Source organism: Silurus aristotelis, assembly GCF_946808225.1.
Source record: "Silurus aristotelis genome assembly, chromosome: 5".
Taxonomy (NCBI): domain Eukaryota; kingdom Metazoa; phylum Chordata; class Actinopteri; order Siluriformes; family Siluridae; genus Silurus; species Silurus aristotelis.
The window spans coordinates 17988845-18014117 of NC_139578.1; positions in this window are offsets into that span (position 1 = coordinate 17988845).

The window sequence follows — 25273 nt, forward strand, 5'->3', positions numbered from 1 at the left end:
CCATTTTGGTTCATTAGGCTTATTGACTGCTTTTTCAAATGTGAACTGATAGCTCAATCGGTTAAGGCATTGGTTTATCTATCAGCAGGTCCCCACAAGGTTGTGGGTTCAAGCCCCTACACAGCCAAGGTAACAATTTAATTTATTTTTTAAAATCTAATTGTTTGTCTACTTTGTGACATTAAACTGTAAATCTATTTGATGATTAAAAAGACATTTTTAAAAGATTGCTTTATTCCTTGGTCTTTTTTGAAAGACTTTTTTGGCCTTCTTTTAATATGAGTTACATGTTGTTGAACTATGGAAAAGAAGCCATGTTGGTTCATTAGGCTTATTGACTGCTTGTTCAAATGTGAACTGATAGCCCAATGGGTTAAGGCATTGGTTTATCTATCAGCAGGTCCCCACAACGTTGTGGGTTCAAGCCCCGACAAAGCCAAGGTAACAATTTAATTTCTTTTTTAAAATCTAATAGTTTGTCTACTTTTTGACATTAAACTCTAAATCTATTTGATAATTAAAAACACCTGTTTAAAAGATTGCTTTATTTCTTTGTCTTTTTTTAAAGACTTGTTTGGCCTTCTTTTAATATGAGTTACATGTTGTTGAAGTATGAAAAAGAAGCCATGTTGGTTCATTAGTCTTATTGACTGCTTTTTCAAATGTGAGCTGATAGCTCAATCGATTAAGGCATTGGTTTAGCTATCAGCAGGTCCCCACAAGGTTGTGGGTTCACGCCCTGACACAGCCAAGGTAACAATTTAATTTCTTTTTTAAAATCTAATAGTTTGTCTACTTTGTGACATTAAACTCTAAATATATTTGATAATTAAAAAGATCTGTTTAAAAGATTGCTTTATTTCTTTGTCTTTTTTGAAAGACTTGTTTGGCCTTCTTTTAATATGAGTTACATGTTGTTGAAGTATGAAAAAGAAGCCATGTTGGTTCATTAGGCTTATTGACTGCTTTTTTCAAATGTGAGCTGATAGCTCAATCGGTTAAGGCATTGGTTTATCTATCAGCAGGTCCCCACAAGTTTGTCGGTTCAATCCCTGACACAGCGAAGGTAACAATTTATTTTCCTTTTTAAAATCTAATAGTTTGTCTACTTTGTGACATTAAACTCTAAATCTATTTGATAATTTAAAAGATCTGTTTAAAAGATTGCTTTATTTCTTTGTCTTTTTTGAAAGACTTGTTTGGCCCTTCTTTTAATATGAGTTACATGTTGTTGAAGTATGGAACAGAAGCCCTGTTCGTTCATTAGGCTTATTGACTGCTTCTTCGAACGTGAACTGATAGCTCAATGGGTTAAGGCATTGGTTTATCCATCAGCAGGTCCCCACAAGGTTGTAGGTTCAAGCCCCGACACAGCCAAGGTAACAATTTAATTTCTTTTTTAAAATCTAATAGTTTGTCTACTTTGTGACATTAAACTGTAAATCTATTTGATGATTAAAAAGACATGTTTAAAAGATTGCTTTATTTCTTGGTCTTTTTTGAAAGACTTGTTTGGCCGTCTTTTAATGAGTTACATGGAGTTGAAGTATGGAAAAGAAGCCATGTTGGTTCATTAGGCTTATTGACTGCATGTTTAAATGTGAACTGATATCTCATTGGGTTAAGGCATTGGTTTATCTATCAGCAGTTTCCCACAAGGTTGTGGGTTCAAGCCCTGACACAGCCAAGGTAACAATTTAATTTCTTTTTTAAAATCTAATAGTTGGTCTACTTTGTGACATTAAACTGTAAATCTATTTGATAATTAAAAAGACATGTTTAAAAGATTGCTTTATTTCTTGGTCTTTTTTGAAAGACTTGTTTGCCCTTATTTTAATGGGTTACATGGTGTTGAAGTATGGAAAAGAAGCCATGTTGGTTCATTAGGGTTATTGACTGCTTGCACAAACAGGAGCGGATAGCTCAGTAGGTTAAGGCATTGATTTGTTTGTCAGCAGGTTCCCACAAGGTTGTGGGTTCAAACCCTGGCACAACCAAATTAATAATTTTTTTTTTTTTTTTAAATCTGATAGTTTATTTACTTTGTGACATTAAACTGTAAATCTATTTGATAATTAAAAACACCTGTTTAAAATATTGCTTTATTTCTTGGTCTTTTTTGAAAGACTTGTTTGGCCTTCTTTTAATATGAGTTACATGTTGTTGAAGTATGGAAAAGAAGACATATTCGTTCATTAGGCTTATTGACTGCTTTTTTAAATGTGAACTAATAGCACAATGGGTTAAAGCATTGGTTTATCTATCAGCAGTTTCCCACAAGGTTGTGGGTTCAAGCCCTGACACAGCCAAGGTAGCAATTTAATTTATTTTTTAAAATCTAATAGTTTGTCTACTTTGTGACATTAAACTGTAAATCTATTTGATGATTAAAAAGACATGTTTAAAAGATTTCTTTATTCCCTGGTCTTTTTTGAAAGACTTGTTTGGCCTTCTTTTAATATTAGTTACATGTTGTTGAAGTATGGAAAAGAAGCCATGTTGGTTCATTAGGCTTATTGATTGCTTTTTCAAATGTGAACTGATAGCTCAATCGGTTAAGGCATTGGTTTATCTATCAGCAGGTCCCCACAAGGTTGTGGGTTCAATCCCTGACACAGCGAAGGTAACAATTTATTTTCCTTTTTAAAATCTAATAGTTTGTCTACTTTGTGACATTAAACTGTAAATCTATTTGATAATTAAAAAGATCTGTTTAAAAGATTGCTTTATTTTTTTGTCTTTTTTGAAAGACTTGTTTGGCCTTCTTTTAATATGAGTTACATGGTGCTGAAGTATGGAAAAGAAGCCATGTTCATTCATTAGGCTTATTGACTGCTTTTTCAAATGTGGAGTGATAGCTCAATGGGTTAAGGCATTGGTTTATCTATCAGCAGGTCCCCACAAGGTTGTGGGTTCAAGCCCCGACACAGCCAAGGTAACAATTTAATTTATTTTTTAAAATCTAATAGTTTGTCTACTTTGTGACATTAAACTGTAAATCTATTTGATAATTAAAAAGATCTGTTTAAAAGATTGCTTTATTTCTTTGTCTTTTTTGAAAGACTTGTTTGGCCTTCTTTTAATATGAGTTACATGTTGTTGAAGTATGAAAAAGAAGCCATGTTGGTTCATTAGGCTTATTGACTGCTTTTTTCAAATGTGAGCTGATAGCTCAATCGGTTAAGGCATTGGTTTATCTATCAGCAGGTCCCCACAAGTTTGTCGGTTCAATCCCTGACACAGCGAAGGTAACAATTTATTTTCCTTTTTAAAATCTAATAGTTTGTCTACTTTGTGACATTAAACTCTAAATCTATTTGATAATTTAAAAGATCTGTTTAAAAGATTGCTTTATTTCTTTGTCTTTTTTGAAAGACTTGTTTGGCCCTTCTTTTAATATGAGTTACATGTTGTTGAAGTATGGAACAGAAGCCCTGTTCGTTCATTAGGCTTATTGACTGCTTCTTCGAACGTGAACTGATAGCTCAATGGGTTAAGGCATTGGTTTATCCATCAGCAGGTCCCCACAAGGTTGTAGGTTCAAGCCCCGACACAGCCAAGGTAACAATTTAATTTCTTTTTTAAAATCTAATAGTTTGTCTACTTTGTGACATTAAACTGTAAATCTATTTGATGATTAAAAAGACATGTTTAAAAGATTGCTTTATTTCTTGGTCTTTTTTGAAAGACTTGTTTGGCCGTCTTTTAATGAGTTACATGGAGTTGAAGTATGGAAAAGAAGCCATGTTGGTTCATTAGGCTTATTGACTGCATGTTTAAATGTGAACTGATATCTCATTGGGTTAAGGCATTGGTTTATCTATCAGCAGTTTCCCACAAGGTTGTGGGTTCAAGCCCTGACACAGCCAAGGTAACAATTTAATTTCTTTTTTAAAATCTAATAGTTGGTCTACTTTGTGACATTAAACTGTAAATCTATTTGATAATTAAAAAGACATGTTTAAAAGATTGCTTTATTTCTTGGTCTTTTTTGAAAGACTTGTTTGCCCTTATTTTAATGGGTTACATGGTGTTGAAGTATGGAAAAGAAGCCATGTTGGTTCATTAGGGTTATTGACTGCTTGCACAAACAGGAGCGGATAGCTCAGTAGGTTAAGGCATTGATTTGTTTGTCAGCAGGTTCCCACAAGGTTGTGGGTTCAAACCCTGGCACAACCAAATTAATAATTTTTTTTTTTTTTTTAAATCTGATAGTTTATTTACTTTGTGACATTAAACTGTAAATCTATTTGATAATTAAAAACACCTGTTTAAAATATTGCTTTATTTCTTGGTCTTTTTTGAAAGACTTGTTTGGCCTTCTTTTAATATGAGTTACATGTTGTTGAAGTATGGAAAATAAGACATATTCGTTCATTAGGCTTATTGACTGCTTTTTCAAATCTGAAATGATAGCTCAATGGGTTAAGGCATTGGTTTATCTATCAGCAGGTCCCCACAAGGTTGTAGGTTTAAGCCCCGACACAGCCAAGGTAACAATTTAATTTATTTTTTAAAATCTAATAGTTTGTCTACTTTGTGACATTAAACTGTAAATCTATTTGATGATTAAAAAGACATGTTTAAAAGATTGCTTTATTTTCTGGTCTTTTTTGAAAGACTTGCTCTGCCGTCTTTTAATGAGTTACATGGAGTTGAATTATGGAAAAGAATCCATGTTGGTTCATTAGGCTTATTGACTGCATGCTCAAATGTGAACTGATAGCTCAATGGTTTAAGGCATTGGTTTATCTATCAGCAGTTTCCCACAAGGTTGTGGGTTCAAGCCCTGACACAGCCAAGGTAACAATTTAATTTCTTTTTTAAAATCTGATAGTTTGTCTACTTTGTGACATTAAACTGTAAATCTATTTGATAATTAAAAACACCTGTTTAAAATATTGCTTTATTTGTTGGTCTTTTTTGAAAGACTTGTTTGGCCTTCTTTTAATATGAGTTACATGTTGTTGAAGTATGGAAAAGAAGCCATATTCGTTCATTAGGCTTATTGACTGCTTTTTCAAATGTGAACTGATAGCTCAATGGGTTAAGGCATTGGTTTATCTATCAGCAGGTCCCCACATGATTGTGGGTTCAAGCCTCGACACAGCCAAGGTAACAATTTAATTTATTTTTTAAAATCTAATAGTTTGTCTACTTTGTGACATTAAACTCTAAATCTATTTGAAGATTAAAAAGACATGTTTAAAAGATTGCTTTATTTCTTGGTCTGTTTTGAAAGACTTGTTTGGCCTTTTTTTAATGGGTTACATGTTGTTGAATTATGGAAAAAAAGAATCCATTTTGGTTCATTAGGCTTATTGACTGTTTTTTCAAATGTGAAGTTATAGCTCAATGGTTTAAGGCATTGGTTTATCTATCAGCAGGTCCCCACAAGGTTGTGGGTTCAAGCCTCGACACAGCCAAGGTAAAATTTAATTTCTTTTTTTAAAATCTAATAGTTTGTCAACTTTGTGACATTAAACTCTAAATCTATTTAATAATTAAAAAGATCTGTTTAAAAGATTGCTTTTTTTCTTTGTCTTTTTTGAAAGACTTGTTTGGCCTTCTTTGAATATGAGTTACATGTTGTTGAACTATAGAAAAGAAGCCATGTTGGTTCATTAGGCTTATTTACTGCTTGTTCAAATGTGAACTGATAGCTCAATGGGTTAAGGCATTGGTTTATCTATCAGCAGGTCCCCACAAGGTTGTGGGTTCCATCCCCGACACAGCCAAGGTAACAATCTAATTGCTTTTTTAAAATCTAATAGTTTGTCTACTTTGTGACATTAAACTGTAAATCTATTTGATAATTAAAAAGACATGTTTAAAAGATTGCTTTATTTCTTGGTCTTTTTTGAAAGACTTGTTTGGCCTTTTTTTAATGGGTTACATGGTGTTGAATTATGGAAAAGAATCCATTTTGGTTCATTAGGCTTATTGACTGTTTTTTCAAATGTGAAGTGATAGCTCAATGGGTTAAGGCATTGGTTTATCTATCAGCAGGTCCCCACAAGGTTGTGGGTTCAAGCCTCGACACAGCCAAGGTAACAATTTAATATTTTTTTTAAAATCTAATAGTTTGTCTACTTTGTGACATTAAACTGTAAATCTATTTGATAATTAAAAAGATCTGTTTAAAAGATTGCTTTTTTTTTTTGTCTTTTTTGAAAGACTTGTTTGGCCTTCTTTTAATATGAGTTACATGTTGTTGAACTATGGAAAAGAAGCCATGTTGGTTCATTAGGGTTATTTACTTCTTGTTCAAATGTGAACTAATAGCTCAATGGATTAAGGCATTGGTTTATCTATCAGCTGGTCCCCACAAGGTTGTGTGTTCCATCCCCGACACAGCCAAGGTAACAATTTAATTTCTTTTTAAAAATCTAATAGTTTGTCTACTTTGTGACATTAAACTGTAAATCTATTTGATAATTAAAAAGACATGTTTAAAAGATTGCTTTATTTCTTGGTCTTTTTTGAAAGACTTGTTTGGCCTTATTTTAATGGGTTACATGTTGTTGAATTATGGAAAATAATCCATTTTGGTTAATTAGGCTTATTGACTGCTTTTTCAAACGTGAAATGATAGGTCAATGGGTTAAGGCATTGGTTTATCTATCAGCAGGTCCCCACAAGGTTGTGGGTTTAAGCCCCGACACAGCCAAGGTAACAATTTAATAAATTTTTTTTAAATCTAAAAGTTTGTCTACTTTGTGACATTAAACTGTAAATCTATTTGATAATTAAAAAGATCTGTTTAAAAGATTGCTTTATTTCTTTGTCTTTTTTGAAAGACTTGTTTGGCCTTCTTTTAATATGAGTTACATGTTGTTGAACTATGGAAAAGAAGCCATGTTGGTTCATTAGGCTTATTGACTGCTTGCTCAAATGTGAACTGATAGCTCAATGGGTTAAGGCATTGGTTTATCAATCAGCAGTTTCCCACAAGGTTGTGGGTTCAAGCCCTGACCCAGCCAAGGTAACAATTTAATTTCTTTTTTAAAATCTAATAGTTTGTCTACTTTGTGACATTAAACTGTAAATCTATTTGATAATTAAAAAGATCTGTTTAAAAGATTGCTTTATTTCTTTGTCTTTTTTGAAAGACGTGTTTGGCCTTCTTTTAATATGAGTTACATGTTGTTGAACTATGGAAAAGAAGCCATGTTGGTTCATTAGGCTTATTGACTGCTTGCACAAACAGGAGTGGATAGCTCAGTAGGTTAAGGCATTGATTTATTTGTCAGCAGGTTCCCACAAGGTTGTGGGTTCAAACCCTGGCACAACCAAATTAATAATTTAATTTCTTTTTTAAAATCTGATAGTTTATTTACTTTGTGACATTAAACTGTAAATCTATTTGATAATTAAAAACACCTGTTTAAAATATTGCTTTATTTTTTGGTCTTTTTTGAAAGACTTGTTTGGCCGTCTTTTAATATGAGTTACATGGTGTTGAAGTATGGAAAAGAAGCCATGTTGGTTTATTAGGCTTATTGACTGCTTTTTCAAATCTGAAATGATAGCTCAATGGGTTAAGGCATTGGTTTATCTATCAGCAGGTCCCCACAAGGTTGTAGGTTTAAGCCCCGACACAGCCAAGGTAACAATTTAATTTATTTTTTAAAATCTAATAGTTTGTCTACTTTGTGACATTAAACTGTAAATCTATTTGATGATTAAAAAGACATGTTTAAAAGATTGCTTTATTTTCTGGTCTTTTTTGAAAGACTTGCTCTGCCGTCTTTTAATGAGTTACATGGAGTTGAATTATGGAAAAGAATCCATGTTGGTTCATTAGGCTTATTGACTGCATGCTCAAATGTGAACTGATAGCTCAATGGTTTAAGGCATTGGTTTATCTATCAGCAGTTTCCCACAAGGTTGTGGGTTCAAGCCCTGACACAGCCAAGGTAACAATTTAATTTCTTTTTTAAAATCTGATAGTTTGTCTACTTTGTGACATTAAACTGTAAATCTATTTGATAATTAAAAACACCTGTTTAAAATATTGCTTTATTTGTTGGTCTTTTTTGAAAGACTTGTTTGGCCTTCTTTTAATATGAGTTACATGTTGTTGAAGTATGGAAAAGAAGCCATATTCGTTCATTAGGCTTATTGACTGCTTTTTTAAATGTGAACTGATAGCTCAATGGGTTAAGGCATTGGTTTATCTATCAGCAGGTCCCCACAAGGTTGTGGGTTCAAGCCCTGACACAGCCAAGGTAGCAATTTAATTTCTTTTTTAAAATCTAATAGTTTGTCTACTTTGTGACATTAAACTGTAAATCTTTTTGATAATTAAAAAGACATGTTTAAAATATTGCTTTATTTCTTGGTCTTTTTGAAAGACTTGTTTGGCCGTCTTTTAATGAGTTACATGGAGTTGAAGTATGGAAAAGAAGCCATGTTGGTTCATTAGGCTTATTGACTGCATGCTCAAATGTGAACTGATAGCTCAATGGGTTAAGGAATTGGTTTATCTATCAGCAGGTCCCCACAAGGTTGTAGGTTTAATCCCCGACACAGCCAAGGTAAGAATTTAATTTATTTTTTAAATTCTAATAGTTTGTCTACTTTGTGACATTCAACTGTAAATCTATTTGATGATTAAAAAGACATGTTTAAAAGATTGCTTTATTCCCTGGTCTTTTTTGAAAGACTTGCTCTGCCGTCTTTTATTGAGTTACATGGAGTTGAATTATGGAAAAGAAACCATGTTGGTTCATTAGGCTTATTGACTGCATGCTCAAATGTGAAGTGATAGCTCAATGGGTTAAGGCATTGGTTTATCAATCAGCAGTTTCCCACAAGGTTGTGGGTTCAAGCCCTGACCCAGCCAAGGTAACAATTTAATTTCTTTTTTAAAATCTAATAGTTTGTCTACTTTGTGACATTAAACTGTAAATCTATTTGATGATTAAAAAGACATGTTTAAAAGATTTCTTTATTCCCTGGTCTTTTTTGAAAGACTTGTTTGGCCGTCTTTTAATGAGTTACATGGAGTTGAAGTATGGAAAAGAAGCCATGTTGGTTCATTAGGCTTATTGACTGCTTTTTCAAATGTGAACTGATAGCTCAATGGGTTAAGGCATTGGTTTATCTATCAGCAGGTCCCAACAAGGTTGTGGGTTCAAGCCCCGACACAGCCAAGGTAAGAATTTAATTTATTTTTTAAAATCTAATAGTTTGTCTACTTTGTGACATTAAACTGTAAATCTATTTGATAATTAAAAAGATCTGTTTAAAAGATTGCTTTATTTCTTTGTCTTTTTTGAAAGACTTGTTTGGCCTTCTTTTAATATGAGTTACATGTTGTTGAACTATGGAAAAGAAGCCGTGTTGGTTCATTAGGTTAATTGACTGCTTGCACAAACGGGAGAGGATTGCTCAATAGGTTAAGGCATTGATTTATTTGTCAGCAGGTCCCCACAAGGTTGTGGGTTCAAACCCTGGCACAACCAAATTAATAATTTAATTTCTTTTTTAAAATCTAATAGTTTATTTACTTTGTGACATTAAACTGTAAATCTATTTGATAATTAAAAAAAACCTGTTTAAAATATTGCTTTATTTGTTGGTCTTTTTTGAAAGACTTGTTTGGCCTTCTTTTAATATGAGTTACATGTTGTTGAAGTATGGAAAAGAAGCCATATTCGTTCATTAGGCTTATTGACTGCTTTTTCAAATGTGAACTGATAGCTCAATGGGTTAAGGCATTGGTTTATCTATCAGCAGGTCCCCACAAGGTTGTGGGTTCAAGCCCTGACACAGCCAAGGTAGCAATTTAATTTCTTTTTTAAAATCTAATAGTTTGTCTACTTTGTGACATTAAACTGTAAATCTATTTGATAATTAAAAAGACATGTTTAAAATATTGCTTTATTTCTTGGTCTTTTTGAAAGACTTGTTTGGCCGTCTTTTAATGAGTTACATGGAGTTGAAGTATGGAAAAGAAGCCATGTTGGTTCATTAGGCTTATTGACTGCATGCTCAAATGTGAACTGATAGCTCAATGGGTTAAGGAATTGGTTTATCTATCAGCAGGTCCCCACAAGGTTTTGGGTTCAAGCCCCGACACAGCCAAGGTAACACTTTAATTTATTTTTTTAAATCTAATAGTTTGTCTACTTTGTGACATTAAACTGTAAATCTATTTGATAATTAAAAACACCTGTTTAAAAGATTGCTTTATTTCTTGGTCTTTTTTGAAAGACTTGTTTGGCCGTCTTTTAATGAGTTACATGGTGTTGAAGTATGGAAAAGAAGCCATGTTGGTTTATTAGGCTTATTGACTGCTTTTTCAAATGTGAAATGATAGCTCAATGGGTTAAGGCATTGGTTTATCTATCAGCAGGTCCCCACAAGGTTGTAGGTTTAATCCCCGACACAGCCAAGGTAAGAATTTAATTTATTTTTTAAATTCTAATAGTTTGTCTACTTTGTGACATTAAACTGTAAATCTATTTGATGATTAAAAAGACATGTTTAAAAGATTTCTTTATTCCCTGGTATTTTTTGAAAGACTTGTTTGGCCGTCTTTTAATGAGTTACATGGAGTTGAAGTATGGAAAAGAAGCCATGTTGGTTCATTAGGCTTATTGACTGCATGCTCAAATGTGAACTGATAGCTCAATGGGTTAAAGCATTGGTTTATCTATCAGCAGGTCCCCACAAGGTTGTGGGTTCAAGTCCTGACACAACCAAGGAAACAATTTAATTTTTTTTTTTAAATCTAATAGTTTGTCTACTTTGTGACATTAAACTGTAAATCTATTTGATAATTAAACCACCTGTTTAAAATATTGCTTTATTTCTTGGTCTTTTTTGAAAGACTTGTTTGGCCTTCTTTTAATATGAGTTACATGTTGTTGAAGTATGGAAACGAAGCCATATTCGTTCATTAGGCTTATTGACTGCTTTTTTAAATGTGAACTGATAGCTCAATGGGTTAAGGCATTGATTTATCTGTCAGCAGGTCCCCACAAGGTTGTGGGTTCAAGCCCTGACACAGCCAAGGTAACAATTTAATTTCTTTTTTAAAATCTAATAGTTTGTCTACTTTGTGACATTAAACTCTAAATCTATTTGATAATTAAAAAGATCTGTTTAAAAGATTGCTTTATTTCTTTGTCTTTTTTGAAAGACTTGTTTGGCCTTCTTTTAATATGAGTTACATGTTGTTGAACTATGGAAAAGAAGCCATGTTGGTTCATTAGGCTTATTGACTGCTTGTTCAAATGTGAACTGATAGCTCATTGTGTTAAGTCATTGATTTATTTGTCAGCAGGTCCCCACAAGGTTGTGGGTTCAAACCCTGGCACAGCCAAGGTAACAATTTAATTTCTTTTTTAAAATCTAATAGTTTGTCTACTTTGTGACATTAAACTGTAAATCTATTTGATGATTAAAAAGACATGTTTAAAAGATTGCTTTATTCCCTGGTCTTTTTTGAAAGACTTGCTCTGCCGTCTTTTATTGAGTTACATGGAGTTGAATTATGGAAAAGAAGCCATGTTGGTTCATTAGGCTTATTGACTGCTTGCTCAAATGTGAACTGATAGCTCAATGGGTTAAGGCATTGGTTTATCAATCAGCAGTTTCCCACAAGGTTGTGGGTTCAAGCCCTGACACAGCCAAGGTAAGAATTTATTTTATTTTTTTAAATCTAATAGTTTGTCTACTTTGTGACATTAAACTGTAAATCTATTTGATGATTAAAAAGACATGTTTAAAAGATTTCTTTATTCCCTGGTATTTTTTGAAAGACTTGTTTGGCCGTCTTTTAATGAGTTACATGGAGTTGAAGTATGGAAAAGAAGCCATGTTGGTTCATTAGGCTTATTGACTGCATGCTCAAATGTGAACTGATAGCTCAATGGGTTAAAGCATTGGTTTATCTATCAGCAGGTCCCCACAAGGTTGTGGGTTCAAGCCCTGACACAACCAAGGAAACAATTTAATTTTTTTTTTTTAATCTAATAGTTTGTCTACTTTGTGACATTAAACTGTAAATCTATTTGATAATTAAACCAACTGTTTAAAATATTGCTTTATTTCTTGGTCTTTTTTGAAAGACTTGTTTGGCCTTCTTTTAATATGAGTTACATGTTGTTGAAGTATGGAAACGAAGCCATATTCGTTCATTAGGCTTATTGACTGCTTTTTTAAATGTGAACTGATAGCTCAATGGGTTAAGGCATTGATTTATCTGTCAGCAGGTCCCCACAAGGTTGTGGGTTCAAGCCCTGACACAGCCAAGGTAACAATTTAATTTATTTTTTAAAATATAATAGTTTGTCTACTTTGTGACATTAAACTCTAAATCTATTTGAAGATTAAAAAGACATGTTTAAAAGATTTCTTTATTCCCTGGTCTTTTTTGAAAGACTTGTTTGGCCGTCTTTTAATGAGTTACATGGAGTTGAAGTATGGATAAGAAGCCATGTTGGTTCATTAGGCTTATTGACTGCATGCTCAAATGTGAACTGATAGCTCAATGGGTTAAGGCATTGGTTTATCTATCAGCAGTTTCCCACAAGGTTGTGGGTTGAAGCCCTGACACAGCCAAGGTAACAATTTAATTTCTTTTTTAAAATCTAATAGTTTGTCTACTTTGTGACATTAAACTGTAAATCTATTTGATAATTAAAAAGACATGTTTAAAAGATTGCTTTATTTCTTGGTCTGTTTTGAAAGACTTGTTTGGCCTTTTTTTAATGGGTTACATGGTGTTGAATTATGGAAAAGAATCCATTTTGGTTCATTAGGCTTATTGACTGTTTTTTCAAATGTGTAGTGATAGCTCAATGGTTTAAGGCATTGGTTTATCTATCAGCAGGTCCCCACAAGGTTGTGGGTTCAAGCCTCGACACAGCCAAGGTAAAATTTAATTTCTTTTTTAAAATCTAATAGTTTGTCTACTTTGTGACATTAAACTCTAAATCTATTTGATAATTAAAAAGATCTGTTTAAAAGATTGCTTTTTTTCTTTGTCTTTTTTGAAAGACTTGTTTGGCCTTCTTTTAATATGAGTTACATGTTGTTGAACTATAGAAAAGAAGCCATGTTGGTTCATTAGGCTTATTTACTGCTTGTTCAAATGTTAACTGATAGCTCAATGGGTTAAGGCATTGGGTTATCTATCAGCTGGTCCCCACAAGGTTGTGTGTTCCATCCCCGACACAGCCAAGGTAACAATCTAATTTCTTTTTTAAAATCTAATAGTTTGTCTACTTTGTGACATTAAACTGTAAATCTATTTGATGATTAAAAAGACATTTTGAAAAGATTGCTTTATTTCTTGGTCTTTTTTGAAAGACTTGTTTGGCCATATTTTAATGGGTTACATGGTGTTGAAGTATGGAAAAGAAGCCATTTTGGTTCATTAGGCTTATTGACTGCTTTTTCAAAGGTGAACTGATAGCTCAATCGGTTAAGGCATTGTTTTATCTATCAGCAGGTCCCCACAAGATTGTGGGTTCAAGCCCCGACACAGCCAAGGTAACAATTTATTTTCTTTTTTCAAAATCTAATAGTTTGTCTACTTTGTGACATTAAACTGTAAATCTATTTGATAATTAAAAAGACATGTTTAAAAGATTGCTTTATTTCTTGGTCTTTTTTGAAAGACTTGTTTGGCCTTTTTTTAATGGGTTACATGGTGTTGAATTATGGAAAAGAATCAATTTTGGTTCATTAGGCTTATTGACTGTTTTTTCAAATGTGAAGTGATAGCTCAATGGGTTAAGGCATTGGTTTATCTATCAGCAGGTCCTCACAAGGTTGTGGGTTCAAGCCTCGACACAGCCAAGGTAACAATTTAATATCTTTTTTAAAATCTAATAGTTTGTCTACTTTGTGACATTAAACTGTAAATCTATTTGATAATTAAAAAGATCTGTTTAAATGATTGCTTTTTTTCTTTGTCTTTTTTGAAAGACTTGTTTGGCCTTCTTTTAATATGAGTTACATGTTGTTGAACTATGGAAAAGAAGCCGTGTTGGTTCATTAGGTTAATTGACTGCTTGCACAAACAGGAGAGGATTGCTCAATAGGTTAAGGCATTGATTTATTTGTCAGCTGGTCCCCACAAGGTTGTTGGTTCAAACCCTGGCACAACCAAATTAATAATTTAATTTCTTTTTTAAAATCTAATAGTTTATTTACTTTGTGACATTAAACTGTAAATCTATTTGATAATTAAAAAAACCTGTTTAAAATATTGCTTTATTTGTTGGTCTTTTTTGAAAGACTTGTTTGGCCTTCTTTTAATATGAGTTACATGTTGTTGAAGTATGGAAAAGAAGCCATATTCGTTCATTAGGCTTATTGACTGCTTGTTCAAATGTGAACTGATAGCTCAATGGGTTAAGGCATTGGTTTATCTATCAGCAGGTCCCCACAAGGTTGTGGGTTCAAGCCCTGACACAGCCAAGGTAACAATTTAATTTCTTTTTTAAAATCTAATAGTTTGTCTACTTTGTGACATTAAACTGTAAATCTATTTGATAATTAAAAAGATCTGTTTAAAAGATTGCTTTTTTTCTTTGTCTTTTTTGAAAGACTTGTTTGGCCTTCTTTTAATATGAGTTACATGTTGTTGAACTATGGAAAAGAAGCCATGTTGGTTCATTAGGCTTATTTACTGCTTGTTCAAATGTGAACTGATAGCTCAATGGATTAAGGCATTGGTTTATCTATCTGCTGGTCCCCACAAGGTTGTGTGTTCCATCCCCGACACAGCCAAGGTAACAATTTAATTTCTTTTTTAAAATCTAATAGTTTGTCTACTTTGTGACTTTAAACTGTAAATCTATTTGATAATTAAAAACACCTGTTTAAAATATTGCTTTATTTGTTGGTCTTTTTTGAAAGACTTGTTTGGCCTTCTTTTAATATGAGTTACATGTTGTTGAAGTATGGAAAAGAAGACATGTTCATTCATTAGGGTTATTGACTGCTTTTATAAATGTGAACTGATAGCTCAATGGGTTAAGGCATTGGTTTATCTATCAGCAGGTCCCCACAAGATTGTGGGTTCAAGCCCCGACACAGCCAAGGTAACAATTTTTTTTTTTTTTTTAAATTTAATAGTTTGTCTACTTTGTGACATTAAACTGTAAATCTATTTGATAATTAAAAAGATCTGTTTAAAAGATTGCTTTATTTCTTTGTCTTTTTTGAAAGACTTGTTTGGCCTTCTTTTAATATGAGTTACATGTTGTTGAACTATGGAAAAGAAGCCATGTTGGTTCTTTAGGCTTATTGACTGCTTGCACAAACAGGAGCGGATAGCTCAGTAGGTTAAGGCATTGATTTATTTGTCAGCAGGTTCCCACAAGGTTGTGGGTTCAAACCCTGGCACAACCAAATTAATAATTTAATTTCTTTTTTAATTTCTTTTTTAATTTAATTTCTTTTTTAAAATCTGATAGTTTATTTACTTTGTGACATTAAACTGTAAATCTATTTGATAATTAAAAACACCTGTTTAAAATATTGCTTTATTTGTTGGTCTTTTTTGAAAGACTTGTTTGGCCTTCTTTTAATATGAGTTACATGTTGTTGAAGTATGGAAAAGAAGACATATTCGTTCATTAGGCTTATTGACTGCTTTTTTAAATGTGAACTGATAGCTCAATGGGTTAAGGTATTGGTTTATCTATCAGCAGTTTCCCACAAGGTTTCGGGTTCAAGCCCTGACACAGCCAAGGTAACAATTTAATTTCTTTTTTAAAATCTAATAGTTTGTCTACTTTGTGACATTAAACTGTAAATCTATTTGATAATTAAAAAGACATGTTTAAAAGATTGCTTTATTTCTTGGTCTTTTTTGAAAGACTTGTTTGGCCTTTTTTTAATGGGTTACATGGTGTTGAATTGTGGAAAAGAATCCATTTTGTTTCATTAGGCTTATTGACTGTTTTTTCAAATGTGAAGTGATAGCTCAATGGGTTAAGGCATTGGTTTATCTATCAGCAGGTCCCCACAAGGTTGTGGGTTCAAGCCTCGACACAGCCAAGGTAACAATTCAATATCATTTTTAAAATCTAATAGTTTGTCTACTTTATGACATTAAACTGTAAATCTATTTGATAATTAAAAAGATCTGTTTAAAAGATTGCTTTTTTTCTTTGTCTTTTTTGAAAGACTTGTTTGGCCTTCTTTTAATATGAGTTACATGTTGTTGAACTATGGAAAAGAAGCCATGTTGGTTCATTAGGCTTATTTACTGCTTGTTCAAATGTGAACTGATAGCTCAATGGATTAAGGCATTGGTTTATCTATCTGCTGGTCCCCACAAGGTTGTGTGTTCCATCCCTGACACAGCCAAGGTAACAATTTAATTTCTTTTTTAAAATCTAATAGTTTGTCTACTTTGTGACATTAAACTGTAAATCTATTTGATAATTAAAAGGATCTGTTTAAAAGATTGCTTTATTTCTTTGTCTTTTTTGAAAGACTTGTTTGGCCTTCTTTTAATATGAGTTACATGTTGTTGAACTATGGAAAAGAAGCCTTGTTGGTTCATTAGGTTAATTGACTGCTTGCACAAACAGGAGAGGATTGCTCAATAGGTTAAGGCATTGATTTATTTGTCAGCTGGTCCCCACAAGGTTGTTGGTTCAAACCCTGGCACAACCAAATTAATAATTTAATTTCTTTTTTAAAATCTAATAGTTTTTTTACTTTGTGACATTAAACTGTAAATCTATTTGATAATTAAAAAAACCTGTTTAAAATATTGCTTTATTTGTTGGTCTTTTTTGAAAGACTTGTTTGGCCTTCTTTTAATATGAGTTACATGTTGTTGAAGTATGGAAAAGAAGCCATATTCGTTCATTAGGCTTATTGACTGCTTTTTTAAATGTGAACTGATAGCTCAATGGGTTAAGGCATTGGTTTATCTATCAGCAGGTCCCCACAAGGTTGTGGGTTCAAGCCCTGACACAGCCAAGGTAACAATTAAATTTCTTTTTTAAAATCTAATAGTTTGTCTACTTTGTGACATTAAACTGTAAATCTATTTGATAATTAAAAAGATCTGTTTAAAAGATTGCTTTATTTCTTTGTCTTTTTTGAAAGACTTGTTTGGCCTTCTTTTAATATGAGTTACATGGTGCTGAAGTATGGAAAAGAAGCCATGTTCATTCATTAGGCTTATTGACTGCTTTTTCAAATGTGGAGTTATAGCTCAATGGGTTAAGGCATTGGTTTATCTATCAGCAGGTCCCCACAAGGTTGTGGGTTCAAGCCCTGACACAGCCAAGGTAACAATTTAATTTCTTTTTTAAAATCTAATAGTTTGTCTACTTTGTGACATTAAACTCTAAATCTATTTGATAATTAAAAAGATCTGTTTAAAAGATTGCTTTATTTCTTTGTTTTTTTTGAAAGACTTGTTTGGCCTTCTTTTAATATGAGTTACATGTTGTTGAACTATGGAAAAGAAGCCATGTTGGTTCATTAGGCTTATTGACTGCTTGTTCAAATGTGAACTGATAGCTCAATGTGTTAAGTCATTGATTTATTTGTCAGCAGGTCCCCACAAGGTTGTGGGTTCAAACCCTGGCACAGCCAAGGTAACAATTGAATTTCTTTTTTAAAATCTAATAGTTTGTCTACTTTGTGACATTAAACTGTAAATCTATTTGATAATTAAAAAGACATGTTTAAAAGATTGCTTTATTTCTTGGTCTTTTTGAAAGACTTGTTTGGCCGTCTTTTAATGAGTTACATGGAGTTGAAGTATGGAAAAGAAGCCATGTTGGTTCATTAGGCTTATTGACTGCATGCTCAAATGTGAACTGACAGCTCAATGGGTTAAGGAATTGGTTTATCTATCAGCAGGTCCCCACAAGGTTGTGCGTTCAAGCCCCGACACAGCCAAGGTAACAATTTAATTTCTTTTTTTAAATCTAATAGTTTGTCTACTTTGTGACATTAAACTGTAAATCTATTTGATAATTAAAAAGACATGTTTAAAAGATTGCTTTATTTCTTGGTCTTTTTTGAAAGACTTGTTTGGCCGTCTTTTAATGAGTTACATGGTGTTGAAGTATGGAAAAGAAGCCATGTTGGTTTATTAGGCTTATTGACTGCTTTTTCAAATGTGAAATGATAGCTCAATGGGTTAAGGCATTGGTTTATCTATCAGCAGGTCCCCACAAGGTTGTAGGTTTAATCCCCAACACAGCCAAGGTAAGAATTTAATTTATTTTTTAAATTCTAATAGTTTGTCTACTTTGTGACATTAAACTGTAAATCTATTTGATGATTAAAAAGACATGTTTAAAAGATTGCTTTATTCCCTGGTCTGTTTTGAAAGACTTGTTTGGCCTTTTTTTAATGGGTTACATGGTGTTGAATTATGGAAAAGAATCCATTTTGGTTCATTAGGCTTATTGACTGTTTTTTCAAATGTGAAGTGATAGCTTAATGGTTTAAGGCATTGGTTTATCTATCAGCAGGTCTCCACAAGGTTGTGGGTTCAAGCCTCGACACAGCCAAGGTAAAATTTAATTTCTTTTTTAAAATCTAATAGTTTGTCTACTTTGTGACATTAAACTCTAAATCTATTTGATAATTAAAAAGATCTGTTTAAAAGATTGCTTTTTTTTTTTTGTCTTTTTTGAAAGACTTGTTTGGCCTTCTTTTAATATGAGTTACATGTTGTTGAACTATAGAAAAGAAGCCATGTTGGTTCATTAGGCTTATTTACTGCTTGTTCAAATGTGAACTGATAGCTCAATGGGTTAAGGCATTGGTTTATCTATCAGCTGGTCCCCACAAAGTTATGTGTTCCATCCCCGACACAGCCAAGGTAACAATTTAATTTCTTTTTTAAAATCTAATAGTTTGTCTACTTTATGACATTAAACTGTAAATCTATTTGATGATTAAAAAGACATTTTGAAAAGATTGCTTTATTTCTTTGTCTTTTTTGAAAGACTTGTTTGGCCGTATTTTAATGGGTTACATGGTGTTGAAGTATGGAAAAGAAGCCATTTTGGTTCATTAGGCTTATTGACTGCTTTTTCAAATGTGAACTGATAGCTCAATCGGTTAAGGCATTGGTCTATCTATCAGCAGGTCCCCACAAGATTGTGGGTTCAAGCCCCGACACAGCCAAGGTAACAATTTATTTTCTTTTTTTAAAATCTAATAGTTTGTCTACTTTGTGACATTAAACTGTAAATCTATTTGATAATTAAAAAGACATGTTTAAAAGATTGCTTTATTTCTTGGTCTTTTTTGAAAGACTTGTTTGGCCTTTTTTTAATGGGTTACATGGTGTTGAATTATGGAAAAGAATCCATTTTGGTTCATTAGGCTTATTGACTGTTTTTTCAAATGTGAAGTGATAGCTCAATGGGTTAAGGCGTTGGTTTATCTATCAGCAGGTCCCCACAAGGTTGTGGGTTCAAGCCTCGACACAGCCAAGGTAACAATTCAATATCATTTTTAAAATCTAATAGTTTGTCTACTTTATGACATTAAACTGTAAATCTATTTGATAATTAAATAGATCTGTTTAAAAGATTGCTTTTTTTCTTTGTCTTTTTTGAAAGACTTGTTTGGCCTTCTTTTAATATGAGTTACATGTTGTTGAACTATGGAAAAGAAGCCATGTTGGTTCATTAGGCTTATTTACTGCTTGTTCAAATGTGAACTGATAGCTCAATGGATTAAGGCATTGGTTTATTTATCTGCTGGTCCCCACAAGGTTGTGTGTTCCATCCCTGACACAGCCAAGGTAACAATTTAATTTCTTTTTTAAAATCTAATAGTTTGTCTACTTTGTGACATTAAACTGTAAATCTATTTGATAATTAAAAAGATCTGTTTAAAAGATTGCTTTATTTCTTTGTCTTTTTTGAAAGACTTGTTTGGCCTTCTTTTAATATGAGTTACATGTTGTTGAACTATGGAAAAGAAGCCGTGTTGGTTCATTAGGTTAATTGACTGCTTGCACAAACAGGAGAGGATTGCTCAATAGGTTAAGGCATTGATTTATTTGTCAGCTGGTCCCCACAAGGTTGTTGGTTCAAACCCTGGCACAACCAAATTAATAATTTAATTTCTTTTTTAAAATCTAATAGTTTATTTACTTTGTGACATTAAACTGTAAATCTATTTGATAATTAAAAAAACCTGTTTAAAATATTGCTTTATTTGTTGGTCTTTTTTGAAAGACTTGTTTGGCCTTCTTTTAATATGAGTTACATGTTGTTGAAGTATGGAAAAGAAGCCATATTCGTTCATTAGGCTTATTGACTGCTTTTTCAAATGTGAACTGATAGCTCAATGGGTTAAGGCATTGGTTTATCTATCAGCAGGTCCCCACAAGGTTGTGGGTTCAAGCCCCGACACAGCCAAGGTAACAATTTAATTTCTTTTTTAAAATCTAATAGTTTGTCTACTTTGTGACATTAAACTCTAAATCTATTTGATAATTAAAAAGATCTGTTTAAAAGATTGCTTTATTTCTTTGTTTTTTTTGAAAGACTTGTTTGGCCTTCTTTTAATATGAGTTACATGTTGTTGAACTATGGAAAAGAAGCCATGTTGGTTCATTAGGCTTATTGACTGCTTGTTCAAATGTGAACTGATAGCTCAATGTGTTAAGTCATTGATTTATTTGTCAGCAGGTCCCCACAAGGTTGTGGGTTCAAACCCTGGCACAGCCAAGGTAACAATTGAATTTCTTTTTTAAAATCTAATAGTTTGTCTACTTTGTGACATTAAACTGTAAATCTATTTGATAATTAAAAAGACATGTTTAAAAGATTGCTTTATTTCTTGGTCTTTTTGAAAGACTTGTTTGGCCGTCTTTTAATGAGTTACATGGAGTTGAAGTATGGAAAAGAAGCCATGTTGGTTCATTAGGCTTATTGACTGCATGCGCAAATGTGAACTGATAGCTCAATGGGTTAAGGAATTGGTTTATCTATCAGCAGGTCCCCACAAGGTTGTGGGTTCAAGCCCTGACACAGCCAAGGTAACAATTTAATTTCTTTTTTTAAATCTAATAGTTTGTCTACTTTGTGACATTAAACTGTAAATCTATTTGATAATTAAAAAGACATGTTTAAAAGATTGCTTTATTCCCTGGTCTGTTTTGAAAGACTTGTTTGGCCTTTTTTTAATGGGTTACATGGTGTTGAATTATGGAAAAGAATCCATTTTGGTTCATTAGGCTTATTGACTGTTTTTTCAAATGTGAAGTGATAGCTTAATGGTTTAAGGCATTGGTTTATCTATCAGCAGGTCCCCACAAGGTTGTGGGTTCAAGCCTCGACACAGCCAAGGTAAAATTTAATTTCTTTTTTAAAATCTAATAGTTTGTCTACTTTGTGACATTAAACTCTAAATCTATTTGATAATTAAAAAGATCTGTTTAAAAGATTGCTTTTTTTCTTTTGTCTTTTTTGAAAGACTTGTTTGGCCTTCTTTTAATATGAGTTACATGTTGTTGAACTATGGAAAAGAAGCCATGTTGGTTCATTAGGCTTATTGACTGCTTGCACAAACAGGAGTGGATAGCTCAGTAGGTTAAGGCATTGATTTATTTGTCAGCAGGTTCCCACAAGGTTGTAGGTTCAAACCCTGGCACAACCAAATTAATAATTTAATTTCTTTTTTAAAATCTAATAGTTTGTCTACTTTGTGACATTAAACTCTAAATCTATTTGATAATTAAAAAGATCTGTTTAAAAGATTGCTTTTTTTCTTTGTCTTTTTTGAAAGACTTGTTTGGCCTTCTTTTAATATGAGTTACATGTTGTTGAACTATGGAAAAGAAGCCATGTTGGTTCATTAGGCTTATTTACTGCTTGTTCAAATGTGAACTGATAGCTCAATGGGTTAAGGCATTGGTTTATCTATCAGCTGGTCCCCACAAGGTTGTGTGTTCCATCCTCGACACAGCCAAGGTAACAATTTAATTTCTTTTTTAAAATCTAATAGTTTGTCTACTTTGTGACATTAAACTGTAAATCTATTTGATGATTAAAAAGACATTTTGAAAAGATTGCTTTATTTCTTGGTCTTTTTTGAAAGACTTGTTTGGCCTTATTTTAATGGGTTACATGGTGTTGAAGTATGGAAAAGAAGCCATTTTGGTTCATTAGGCTTATTGACTGCTTTTTCAAATGTGAACTGATAGCTCAATCGGTTAAGGCATTGGTCTATCTATCAGCAGGTCCCCACAAGATTGTGGGTTCAAGCCCCGACACAGCCAAGGTAACAATTTATTTTCTTTTTTTAAAATCTAATAGTTTGTCTACTTTGTGACATTAAACTGTAAATCTATTTGATAATTAAAAAGATCTGTTTAAAAGATTGCTTTATTTCTTTGTCTTTTTTGAAAGACTTGTTTGGCCTTCTTTTAATATGAGTTACATGTTGTTGAACTATGGAAAAGAAGCCATGTTGGTTCATTAGGCTTATTGACTGCTTGCACAAACAGGAGTGGATAGCTCAGTAGGTTAAGGCATTGATTTATTTGTCAGCAGGTTCCCACAAGGTTGTGGGTTCAAACCCTGGCACAACCAAATTAATAATTTAATTTCTTTTTTAAAATCTAATAGTTTGTCTACTTTGTGACATTAAACTGTAAATCTATTTGATGATTAAAAAGACATTTTAAAAAGATTGCTTTATTTCTTGGTCTTTTTTGAAAGACTTGTTTGGCCTTTTTTTAATGGGTTACATGGTGTTGAATTATGGAAAAGAATCCATTTTGGTTCATTAGGCTTATTGACTGTTTTTTCAAATGTGAAGTGATAGCTTAATGGTTTAAGGCATTGGTTTATCTATCAGCAGGTCCCCACAAGGTTGTGGGTTCAAGCCTCGACACAGCCAAGGTAAAATTTAATTTCTTTTTTAAAATCTAATAGTTTGTCTACTTTGTGACATTAAACTCTAAATCTATTTGATAATTAAAAAGATCTGTTTAAAAGATTGCTTTTTTTCTTTTGTCTTTTTTGAAAGACTTGTTTGGCCTTCTTTTAATATGAGTTACATGTTGTTGAACTATAGAAAAGAAGCCATGTTGGTTCATTAGGCTTATTTACTGCTTGTTCAAATGTGAACTGATAGCTCAATGGGTTAAGGCATTGGTTTATCTATCAGCTGGTCCCCACAAAGTTATGTGTTCCATCCCCGACACAGCCAAGGTAACAATTTAATTTCTTTTTTAAAATCTAATAGTTTGTCTACTTTGTGACATTAAACTGTAAATCTATTTGATGATTAAAAAGACATTTTGAAAAGATTGCTTTATTTCTTTGTCTTTTTTGAAAGACTTGTTTGGCCGTATTTTAATGGGTTACATGGTGTTGAAGTATGGAAAAGAAGCCATTTTGGTTCATTAGGCTTATTGACTGCTTTTTCAAATGTGAACTGATAGCTCAATCGGTTAAGGCATTGGTCTATCTATCAGCAGGTCCCCACAAGATTGCGGGTTCAAGCCCCGACACAGCCAAGGTAACAATTTATTTTCTTTTTTTAAAATCTAATAGTTTGTCTACTTTGTGACATTAAACTGTAAATCTATTTGATAATTAAAAAGATCTGTTTAAAAGATTGCTTTATTTCTTTGTCTTTTTTGAAAGACATGTTTGGCCTTCTTTTAATATGAGTTACATGTTGTTGAACTATGGAAAAGAAGCCATGTTGGTTCATTAGGCTTATTGACTGCTTGCACAAACAGGAGTGGATAGCTCAGTAGGTTAAGGCATTGATTTATTTGTCAGCAGGTTCCCACAAGGTTGTAGGTTCAAACCCTGGCACAACCAAATTAATAATTTAATTTCTTTTTTAAAATCTAATAGTTTGTCTACTTTGTGACATTAAACTCTAAATCTATTTGATAATTAAAAAGATCTGTTTAAAAGATTGCTTTTTTTCTTTGTCTTTTTTGAAAGACTTGTTTGGCCTTCTTTTAATATGAGTTACATGTTGTTGAACTATGGAAAAGAAGCCATGTTGGTTCATTAGGCTTATTTACTGCTTGTTCAAATGTGAACTGATAGCTCAATGGGTTAAGGCATTGGTTTATCTATCAGCTGGTCCCCACAAGGTTGTGTGTTCCATCCTCGACACAGCCAAGGTAACAATTTAATTTCTTTTTTAAAATCTAATAGTTTGTCTACTTTGTGACATTAAACTGTAAATCTATTTGATGATTAAAAAGACATTTTGAAAAGATTGCTTTATTTCTTGGTCTTTTTTGAAAGACTTGTTTGGCCTTATTTTAATGGGTTACATGGTGTTGAAGTATGGAAAAGAAGCCATTTTGGTTCATTAGGCTTATTGACTGCTTTTTCAAATGTGAACTGATAGCTCAATCGGTTAAGGCATTGGTCTATCTATCAGCAGGTCCCCACAAGATTGTGGGTTCAATTTACATTGATTGTGGGTAACAATTTATTTTCTTTTTTTTAAATCTAAAATCATGTTGGTTCATTAGGCTTATTGACTGCTTGCACAAACAGGAGCGGATAGCTCAGTAGGTTAAGGCATTGATTTATTTGTCTGCAGGTTCCCACAAGGTTGTGGGTTCAAACCCTGGCACAACCAAATTAATAATTTAAATTTACACATCCTTGTTTGAGAATTTGAAAGCAGTGCGTGGAGGATATTCCCACCAGAACTACGAACACACAGTACATTAACCACATTAAGGGTACGTAATTTCTCTGCTATGGCGAACATTCAGTGTGTGAAGTGTGACATGTTTATTCAGTCTCTCTCCGTTGTTAGCGATAATTTAATCTGTAAGAAGTGTAAGTTAGTTTGCTCTTTGACGGAGAAGATCTTAGCATTAGAGGAGCGCATCCAGAGTCTAGAGAGAAGTAGTGAGTGCGAGAGCAGTCCAGGTTCTGCAGGGGAAAGTCTGGATGCCCTAGGTGAAGTTAATATTCCCCCGACTCCGGCATTAGAGCCCTTGCAGCGGGGCGAATGGGTGACGACTCGGCAGCATATTCGCAAAGCCAAAGCTAATGCTAAGGCTCGCCCACGGGAGCACCATTCCTCTCCGCTTCACGTGTCCAACAGGTTTGCTCTCCTCAGTGAAGCACCCGCTGAGAAACCTGAAAGAGCTCTGGTTTTAGGAGACTCCATTCTGAGGCACGTGCAATTAGCTAGACCTTTAGGGGCACCAGCAGCACAGGTCATGTGTATACCGGGAGCCAGGGCGCCGGACATAGCAGGTCAGCTTAGATTCTTAGGAAAGCATAGGTTCTCTAAGATAGTTTTT